The 10,064-nt window shown below is 57.2% G+C and overlaps 1 long non-coding RNA gene across 1 annotated transcript; it reads right to left on the bottom strand.

Moving 5' to 3' along the window:
* Positions 1–4,037: 4,037 nt before the first annotated feature.
* LOC135184729 (uncharacterized) lies at positions 4,038–5,669 on the bottom strand. The gene is made up of 2 exons (XR_010306146.1): positions 5,624–5,669; positions 4,038–5,261 (listed from the first exon to the last, which is right to left on the bottom strand). It is a non-coding gene; the product is annotated as an uncharacterized LOC135184729 (long non-coding RNA).
* Between the last annotated feature and the right edge of the window lie 4,395 nt (positions 5,670–10,064).

Here is a 10,064-nt window from a genome sequence, read left to right on the forward strand (position 1 = left end):
AGCTGAGGTTGGTGAGACAGTTTGGAGTTCCCAAGCAGAGTTAAAGCTCAGCAACCCAACTGAATGGTAGCAGAGGAGCTGACTGCTGAGAGGTAGGAAAAACAACCTAAGGAGCACTAAAAAACTGCCAGACATGATTCTGGAGGTGTTAGAAGTCTAAGGGAGAGGGAAAATTGCCTCATAAAGCCTAGAATTATGAACAGTCATTTTCATGGAGGGAAAAAGAGTGATGGGAGGCAGAGAAAATATTAATTACTCTTTGGAAGGTGTTGTCACTCCTGTCATAAATGAACTCCAGCCTTGGATTCTCAGCCTGAGCTTTGGAGCTGAAGCCAAGAGGCATTTTGACACTTCTCACATCTATGCTCACAGAGGTTTGCATAGCAAAGCTAATAAATTTGCCCAGAAACTAAGCACTAAAGGCACAAGGAGAGGATGAAGTCATCTGGAACAACACCACAGGCTTGTGAGAAAGGCAACAAATGGAATCTGTACCTGTTAGGGCGGGGAAAAAGAAACAAGAAACCTGAACAGAGTCAGTCCCTGATGAAAAATAGTGGCAGAAGTGAGAGGATTTAGCCACAGAATTTGAGATCAACTGAAAGAAAGAGGAAAGAGGAGTCCAAGGAATCCTGCTTGAGCAGCCCTGAGTGGCTTCAGCTGAAAAAGACCTTCAGGATCATCACTGAAATGGGTCAGGAACTGGCTGGAGGCTGGGCCCAGAGAGTGGTGGTGAATGGAGCCACATCCAGCTGGCAGCTGGCACTGGTGCTGTGCCCCAGGGGTCAGTGCTGGGCACAGTCCTGTGCAATGTCTTTATTGATGATCTGGAGCAGGGCATTGAGTCCAGCAGCAGTGAGTTTGCAGCTGACACCAAGCTAGGAGCAGCTGTGGAGCTGTGGGAGGGTAGCAGAGCCCTGCAGAGGGACCTGGCCAGGCTGGATGGGTGGGCAGAGGCCAAGGGGATGAGACTGAACAAGGCCAAGGGCAGGTTCTGCACTTTGGCCACAACAACCCCAAGCAGCACTGCAGGCTGGGGCCAGAGTGGCTGAGAGCAGCCAGGCAGAGGGGGAGCTGGGGGTGCTGGGAGAGAGCAGCTGCAGAGGAGGCAGCAGTGCCCAGGTGGGTGAAGCCTTATTATGGTCTGGACAGGGCCCTTAGCCTCTCCTCACAGGGCTCTGCTCCAGGCCCCTCCCCAGCCTTGCTGCCCTGCTCTCAACACCTTCCAGCACCTCATCATCTCTCTGCAATGGAGGAGCCCAGAGCTGGACACAGCACTCCAGGGGTGGCCTGAGCAGTGCTGAGCACAGGGGCAGAAGCAGCTCCCTTGTCCTGCTGCCCACACTGCTCCTGAGCCAGCCCAGGATGCCATTGGCTCTGCTGCCCACCTGGGCACTGCTGCCTCCTCTGCAGCTGCTCTCTGCCAGCACCCCCAGGGCCCTCTCTGCCTGGCTGCTCTCAGCCACTCTGTGTTTCATTACTGACTCAGAGCTGGGGAGAAAAGAAGAGCCCCCAGCTTGGTGCCACCTGCAGATGTACTCTATGTCCTGATCCAGATCTCTGATTTGAAGTGGGAGCAGAATTGGTGGTAGAAGATCTTAGAGGTCTTTCCCAAGCCAAGCAGCCCTCTGCTTGCAGGCTTCAGCCCTGTGCTGTCAGAGCCAGCTGATAGGCAGCCTCAGCAGGACAGAAAGTTCCCAATCCTCTAAGCTCTGAGCTGCCCAGATCCCTGCTGGCAGAGCTGCTGGATTTGTGCTGGAGCTGATGGATTTACATGCAGGATTACTGTAAGCCCAAAGCTGATCCTCTTGATCTTAACTTCCTCTCCCTGGGGAGGGCAGGCTGTGGGTTCACCTCTGAAGTCTGACAGCCTAAGGACAGCAGGAAAGCTTCTGGAGGGTCTGTGGTAGGCAACGGCAAGAGAAAGGTTGAAATGGGAACGAATAGGAATGAAGAGCAGCAAATGGGAATGAAGGGGAACTAATGAGGATGAATGGGAATGAATGGGAGTGAATGGGGATGAAGGGGGATGAATGGGAATGAATGGGAGCAAATAGGAATGAAGGGGGATGAATGGGAATGAAGTGGGATGAATTGTAATGAATGGGAGTGAATGGGAGTGACTAGAAACAAATGACAATGAATGGGAATGAAGGGGAGGAATGGGAATGAATAGAAGCAAGTGACAATGAATGGGGAGGAATGGGAATGAACAGAAGCAAATGGAAATGAATGGGAATGAATAGAAGCAAATGGAAATGAATGGGAATGAAGGGGGAGGAATGGGAATGAATGGGAATAAACAGAAGCAAATGGAAATGAATGGGAATGAAGAGGGAGGAATGGGAATGAATAGGAGTGAATGGGAATGAAGGGGGGATGAATGGGAACGAGTGGGAATGACTGGGGAATGAAGGGGAGTGAATGGGAATGAACAGGAGTAAATAGGAATGAATGGGGAATGAATGGGATCAAATGGGAATAAAGGGGAATGAATGGGAATGAATAGGAGTGAATAGGACAAATGGGAATGTCTGCCTAGGGGGAAGAAAATGCACTGGAGAGGTTGAAGCTGGCATGGATGGATGGCACTAAGCTGAGCATGTGACCATCAGCCCAGCACCTCTGAAGGCATCCAGGCTGGGAAGTGTGAGGCAAACCAAAGCAAGGAAAAGGCAACACTCAAACAGAAGGTTAAGTCGGAAGTGGTAGCAAAAGGAACCTGAAGGGCAGAGCAGAGCACATGAAGGGGCCTTGAGCAACCTGGACCAAAGGAAGATTTGGGGGCCTCATCCCTGGAGGTGTTCAAGGCCAGGCTGGATGAGGCCTTAGAGCAGCCTGAAATAGTGAAAGGTGTCTCTGCCCATGGCAGGGGGCTGGAACTAGGGGGTCCTTGAGGTCCCTTCCAACCCAAATGATTCTTTGATGCTGTGGTTCTGACTCTATGATTCTATGGATCTATGACTCTATTCACCCAATGACTCAGGATTCTCTGACTCCAGGACTCTATGATTCTATGATTCTGTGAGTCCAGGACTCCATGATTCCATGATTCTATGACTCCATGAGTCCGTGACTCTGCTATTCCATGACTCCACGACTCTATTATTCTATCACTACATGACTCTATGACTCCACAACTCCATGATTCCATGTCCAGAGAAGGGCAGCAAGGCTGGGGAGGGGCCTGGAGCAGAGCCCTGTGAGGAGAGGCTGAGGGAGCTGGGGGGTGCAGCCTGCAGCAGAGGAGGCTCAGGGCAGAGCTCATTGCTGCCTGCAGCTGCCTGCAGGGAGGCTGTAGCCAGGTGGGGTTGGATTCTGCTGCCAGGCAGCCAGCACTAGAAGAAGGGGACACAGCCTCAAGCTGTGCCAGGGGAGGTCTAGGCTGGATGTTGTTAGGAAGTTGTTGTCAGAGAGAGTGATTGGCATTGGAATGGGCTGCCCAGGGAGGTGGTGGAGTGGCCATGGCTGGAGGTGTTGAAGCCAAGCCTGGCTGGGGCACTTAGTGCCATGCTCTGGTTGGTTGGCAAGGGCTGGGTGCTAGGTTGGGCTGGGTGAGCTTGGAGCTCTCTGCCAGCCTGGTTAATTCCATGACCAAGTCCTTTCTCTTTTCCCAGCCTCATGCAGTCACAGCTCACAGGATGTTAGGGGTTAGAAGGGACCCAAGGAGATCATCCTGCCCAACCTCCCTGCCACACCAGGACAATCCTGACACAGACCACAGAGGAACACATCCAGACAGGCCTTCAAAGTCTCCACAGGAGACAACCTCACAGCCTCTCTGGGAAGCCTATTCCAGGGCTCTGTGAGCCTTACAGTAAAGAAGCTCCACAGCTCCTGACTGTGCTGTGGTTCTCTGGCATCAGAGAGGTCCTTTAAAGCTGCCCATGAGATGCCTCTCACTCATGCTGCCTTCTGCCTGAGTGCTGCCAGCATCTCTTAGCCTGAGTTCAGCCTGAGGCTCCCCTCTGCTCTGGAGGGGTGAGCAGAAGGAGCTACAGGCTCAGCTGAAGGCTTTCACAGGTGGAAAAGGCCAGGAAGGGAGGGTTGAACCTAGGGCTCAGCAGAGCTGCAGCCCAAGCCATTGGAGTGCACTGACAGCCTGGGGCTCCTGCTCTGCTCTGGCACTGCTGACCCTGTTAGGCAGTGCAGGCAGAGGGACTGCAGTGAGGGTCATGGCCAGCAGGCAAGGAGGGGACAGACAGATGGAGGCATCACTTCATGCTTGCAGCTGGGGCAGTTTGTGAGCAGGCCTCTGCTTGGCACTTGTCTGTGCTCATCCACAGCTGCCTTTAACTCAGCTCACCTGGCCAGGAATGTGGCATTCAGCCCAGCTGATGCCAACAAACCAAGAGGAAAGCTTCAAGATCTTTTAGAGCAAAGCATTTCTCTTTGGTTCTTACTGGAAGGCAAAGATCTCACTTTCACCTCATGAATACCTTTGGGGCCAAAGAGGAAAGGGTTGGGCAAAACACATGAGGTGCTTGGAGAGCACTGGGAGTGAAAATGCTTCACAGGGGAGCAGCTTCCAACTGGTCACTGTGTTTGAGCAGCCTCATGAAGCTATTCAGGCTCCTGCAGCCACCCAGCTCACTTGCATGCTCAGTGGCTTAGTGCTTGGCTTGGGCAATTCCACTGCAATTAAGAGAAGCCTCACTTGGTTTGGTGCTTGTTTCCCTGGCATGCAGGACAGAGCTGCTGGTGCCTTAGCCCTCAAGTCTCCCAGGTCTGATCCTAAAAGGATCTGACTGAAGCCTGCAGCTGCAGTGTGGGAAGGGCCCTGGGCAGCCTGTGGTGTCTGTGCTTGTGAACCATCTGCCCCTCTGCTTTGGGCACACCTCAGCCTGGACTGCTGGGGCCAGCTCTGGGGCACCCCAGCACAAGGGAGACAGGGACCTGCTGGAGGGGTTCCAGAGCAGGCCACAGACATGAGCAGAGGGTGGGAGAAGCTCTGCTGTGAAGGCAGCCTGAGAGAGCTGTGGCTGCTCAGCCTGGAGAGGAGAAGGCTCCAGGACACCTTAGAGCTTCCTTTCAACAGCTGAAGGGGACCCGAGAGAAGGCTCAGGGACTCCTTCCTGGAGAGCCCCTTCAGGCGCTGCAAGGCAGCTCTGAGCTCCACCAGAGCCTCCTTGCAGCAGGACAATGAACCCGCAGCGGAGAGCAGCTGCTGCAAAGCTCCTGCCGGGGCACGGCACAGCCTGGGCGGGTGTCCGCCAGGGTCCTGCCAGCGCTCAGCAGCTTTTGTGCTCCTCCAGCCAGCCCTGCAAAACACAAACCTTCTGTTAGAGCGAGAGAACAACCCCTGCTGCCTCCCCCGGCAGCTCCTGCTACCCTCCCACCCCTATTTCTCCTGCCCGGGCGGCTCCTGCCCTCCTGCCGCCGCTCTCCGCCTGCCCCCGGGCGGCTCCTGCCCTCCTGCCGCCGCTCTCCGCCTGCCCCCGGGCGGCTCCTGCCCTCCTGCCGCCGCTCTCTGCCTGCCCCCGGGCGGCTCCTGCCCTCCTGCCGCCGCTCTCTGCCTGCCCCCGGGCGGCTCCTGCCCTCCTGCCGCCGCTCTCTGCCTGCCCCCGGGCAGCCTTTGCTGCCTTCCTTCTCCTCTCTACGTTACCAGCTCTTGCTCCGTTACCAGCTCCGTTACCAGCTGCTGCTCCTGGTCCGTTCCCAGCTCCGGTCCCAGCTCCGGCTCCCGCTCCCGCTGCGGCTCCCGCTCCCGGCTCCGGCTCCCGCTGCGGCTCCCGCTCCCGGCTCCGGCTCTCGCTGCGGCTCCCGCTCCCGGCTCCGGCTCTCGCTGCGGCTCCCGCTCCCGGCTCCGGCTCTCGCTGCGGCTCCCGCTCCCGGCTCCGGCTCTCGCTGCGGCTCCCGCTCCCGGCTCCGGCTCTCGCTGCGGCTCCCGCTCCCGGCTCCGGCTCCGCTCCCAGCCCCTGCTCCGGGGCAGTCTCCGCACCCCCTGCAGAACCTAGGAGCAAACCCTCCAGGACGCAGCCCCCCAGACACAGCTCAGCCTCCACCACAGCACACACTCAGCACCCGTGGCTAAGGAGGAGGTCGCGGTTGGTCAGTAGCCCTAAGGTAGCCCTAGCTAGCCGGGGGGCCAGCCAGGCCCCCCGGCCTTTGAAAGCCTCCACCACGCACCCGGTGCTCGCCCGCGGGCACTCACCTGGACGCCAGGCAGAGGCTCCCTTGGCCCGCAATGGGCCCAGCTTGGGGCTGGGCTCCTCCTGCTCTGCTTATATGGGGCAGGGAGCAGGGAGGGCAAAGTGGCCACAGCTGGGGGGGGAGGAGACTGCAATTGGCCTCAGGTGCTGCGGGGGTGGGGGCAGGAGGAGGAGCAGTGCAGAGCAAGCAAAGGCCACCAGGTCTGGGCAGGGAGAGCTTTGGCTAACAGCCAGGTGGGAAACCAAACAAACCAAACCCCAAAGCCTCAGGCAGAGAGCACCCAACCAGCCTGGCACATGGGAGAAGGCTTCCAGCTAGGGTGGCACATGGGAGATCTCCTTAGCATCACAGAACCAAGCAGGTTGGCAGAGAGCTCCAAGCTCCTCCAGCCCAGCCTAGCACCCAGCCCTGCCCAACCAACCAGACCATGGCACTAAGTGCCCCAGCCAGGCTTGGCTGCAACACCTCCGGGCACAGCCACTCCACCACCTCCCTGGGCAGCCCATTCCAGTGCCAATCACTCTCTCTGCCAGGAACTTCCTCCTCACATCCATCCCAGACCTCCCCCTGCACAGCTTCAGCCTCTGCCCCCTGGTTCCAGCCCAGGAAAGGAAAAGGCTTCACTCTTCACAGGCTGCTTTCCAGGCAGCCAGGTCAAAGCCAACCCCAGTTCTCCCCAGTGCCTTTTCCTCCCTGTCCCACAGAAGCTGTGCAAGAGCTTCTCCAGCCTGATCCTTCCTTTGGATCTGCAGGCTGAGCACCTGAGTGCTGTGCTGGCAGAGATCAGGGACAGACAGAAAGGGGGGAGGGGACAGCAGCCCCCGTGTGAGTGAGTGCTCTACAGTGGGCACTGCCCTAGCACTGGTGCAGCACTGATGTGAAATGCAGCTCCACATCTGGCAGATGCCATCGTGCCACACACACCTCCATCATCTTCCTCTCCACATCCCTCCTGTCACCACCCCCTCTCCTTTCCCACCCCACCTGCACCATGTTCCCCCTTGCCCCTCCCCTAACCCCACAGCACCTGGGCCCTGGGGGAGTCTCCTCCCACCCCAGCTGGGGCCACTTTGCCCTCCCTGCCCACTCCCTTTTTAAGCTGCCCCAGGAAGGGCAGAGGCCTTTGGCTGACCCCCCTGGGGTGCTATTTTGGCTGTCTCCTTTGTGGGTTGGTTTTGCATTTCTCTGATCCCCTCTGCCCCTTTCCTCTGCTTGGGATTTCTCTTTCCCCTTCTTTTCTTCTGCTGCTTCTTGTGCTTGAAGTTTTGCTGTGCCCCTCATGAGAGAGCTTTGCCTTTCCTTTCCCTGCCTTGCTCCTCTCTGGTTTCTCAGGCTCTTGCATCCCCCTGGCCTGGTGCTGACTGTTTCCTCCTGCTCTGGTGCAGAAGGTGCTGAAGCCACTGAAGTGTCTTTTATCTCAGTGCTCTGAATGTCCAGGCTGGGTTTGCCCAAACCCATCGAGGTGCAGCCAGGCTTAGAAACCTGCTGGTGCCCATAAATATCTGGTGGGGTGCCCCAGGGATCATTGCTGGGTCTGGTCCTCTTCACTGTCCTTATTGATGAGCTGGAGCAGGGGATTGAGTCCAGCAGCAGTGCATTTGCACCAAACACCAAGCTAGGAGCAGTGTGGAGCTGTTGGAGGGTAGCAGAACCAGGCATGGAGCCTCAACCACCTCCCTGGGCAACCTGCTGCAGTGTTCCAGCAGCCTCCTGCAGCAGAACCTGCTCCTAAAAGCCCTTTCCCCTTCAGCGTGGTTTCTTAGTGCCAGAAGCATCCCTTAGTTCCTTAACCCCTTCCACATGTAGACCTTTTTACTGCTACTGACACTTGGCAGAAGCCAGTTGAAGGCTGCACAGGCCTGAACTTGTGCTGAAATGAAAGCAGAGCTCCCTTTGAAGCTGCTGGCTCAGAAAGTTGTCCCACCCCAGCTGGCATTGCTGTCAGTGGTCTCAGCAGACAGAACCAAGCGCCTCAGTTCAAGGGGGAGCAGCACTTTCCTCTTGGTTGAAGCTCAGCAGAGAAGCACCACCCCTGCTGCCAGCACTGAGCTACTTCAGTGCACAGATAAAGGGATTTCAGTCCCCAGCGTGCCCAAAGCTGCTCCTTCGGAAACTGAAAGTTCAGTGAAGAGAAAACAGAAAAGCACAAACCTTCCTAAGGCAACCCAGGCACACTCTCAATTCAGCCTGAGGATGAGGGTGAATGGTGCCACAGCCAGCTGGCAGCTGGCACTGGGGCTGTGCCCCAGGGAGCAGTGCTGGGCACAGTCCTGATCAGTAGCTTTATTGATGATCTGGAGCAGGGCATTGAGTCCAGCAGCAGTGACCTTACAGCAAACGCCAAGCTAGGAGTACTGTGGAGCTGTGGGAGGGTAGCAGAGCCCTGTAGAGGGACCTGGCCAGGCTGCATGGGTGGGCAGAGGCCAAGGGGATGAGATTGAACAAGGCCAAGGGCAGGTTCTGCACTTTGGCCACAACAAGCCCAAGCAGCACTGCAGGCTGGGGCCAGAGTGGCTGAGAGCAGGCAGGCAGAGAGGGAGCTGGGGGTGCTGGGAGAGAGCAGCTGCAGAGGAGGCAGCAGTGCCCAGGTGGGCAGCAGAGCCAATGGCATCCTGGGCTGGCTCAGGAGCAGTGTGGGCAGCAGGACAAGGGAGCTGCTTCTGCCCCTGTGCTCAGCACTGCTCAGGCCACCCCTGCAGTGCTGTGTCCAGCTCTGGGCTCCTCCATTGCAGAGAGATGTTGAGGTGCTGGAAGGTGTTGAGAGAAGGGCAGCAAGGCTGGGGAGGGGCCTGGAGCACAGCCCTGTGAGGAGAGGCTGAGGGAGCTGGGGGGGTGCAGCCTGCAGCAGAGGAGGCTCAGGGCAGAGCTGATTGCTGCCTGCAGCTGCCTGCAGGGAGGCTGTAGCCAGGTGGGGTTGGGCTCTGCTGCCAGGCAGCCAGGTTCCAGCTAACACAAGGGGGAACTTGTTGACTGGAAGGGTCCCAGAGCCTTGGCACAGGCTGCCCAGAGAGGTTATGGAGTCTCCTTCTCTGGAGCCTTTCCAGGCTTGCCTGAACGTGTTCCTGTGTGACTTGAGATAAATTGGATGGTCCTGGTCTGGCAGAGGGGTTGGACTTGATGACCTCTGAGTCCCTTCCCACCCTGGCATCCTGTGATCTGTTTGAAGCCCTTCCTGCCGGCGCTGCAGCTGGGCTGAGTGACTCTTGGCTCACCCATGTGGTCAGAAGGTAGTTCTCTGCTTTACTGCCATGTGACAGTGAGTTCCATGCTTACTCAGAAGAGGTGTGTGCAGCTAGCTTAGTTTAGGATGGGCACATGTGGCAGGTACACACTGGTCCAGGCTTACAGGCATGGCACAGATAGGTCACATCCCTTGGGCTGGCTGACTCTGCCCCCTTGCAGCTGGCACTCCACCTCCTGCAGCTGCATGTGGGGTGCTGTTATTCACCACCCAGCTTCCTGCCTTCAAGGACACCTCCCAGCACAGGTGCTCATGTTTATCATTTCATGTTCTGCCAACAAAAATCTCTCCACACCTCCCAACCCCTGCCATCCTGTGAGCTGTGATCCCTTTGTGTCCCTCCCAACCCCTGCCATCCTGTGAGCTGTGATCCCTTTGTGTCCCTCCCAACCCCTGCCATCCTGTGAGCTGTGATCTCTTTAGGTCCCTCCCAACTCCTGCCATCCTGTGAGCTGTGATCCCTTTGTGTCCCTCCCAACCCCTGCCATCCTGTGAGCTGTGATCCCTTTGTGTCCCTCCCAACCCCTGCCATCCTGTGAGCTGTGAGCTCTTTGAGTCCCTCCCAACCCCTGCCATCCTGTGAGCTGTGATCTCTTTGTGTGCCTCCCAACCCCTGCCATCCTGTGAGCTGTGATCTCTTTGGGTCCCTTCCAAACCCTGCCATCCTGTG

Source organism: Pogoniulus pusillus, chromosome 21, assembly GCF_015220805.1.
Source record: "Pogoniulus pusillus isolate bPogPus1 chromosome 21, bPogPus1.pri, whole genome shotgun sequence".
Taxonomy (NCBI): domain Eukaryota; kingdom Metazoa; phylum Chordata; class Aves; order Piciformes; family Lybiidae; genus Pogoniulus; species Pogoniulus pusillus.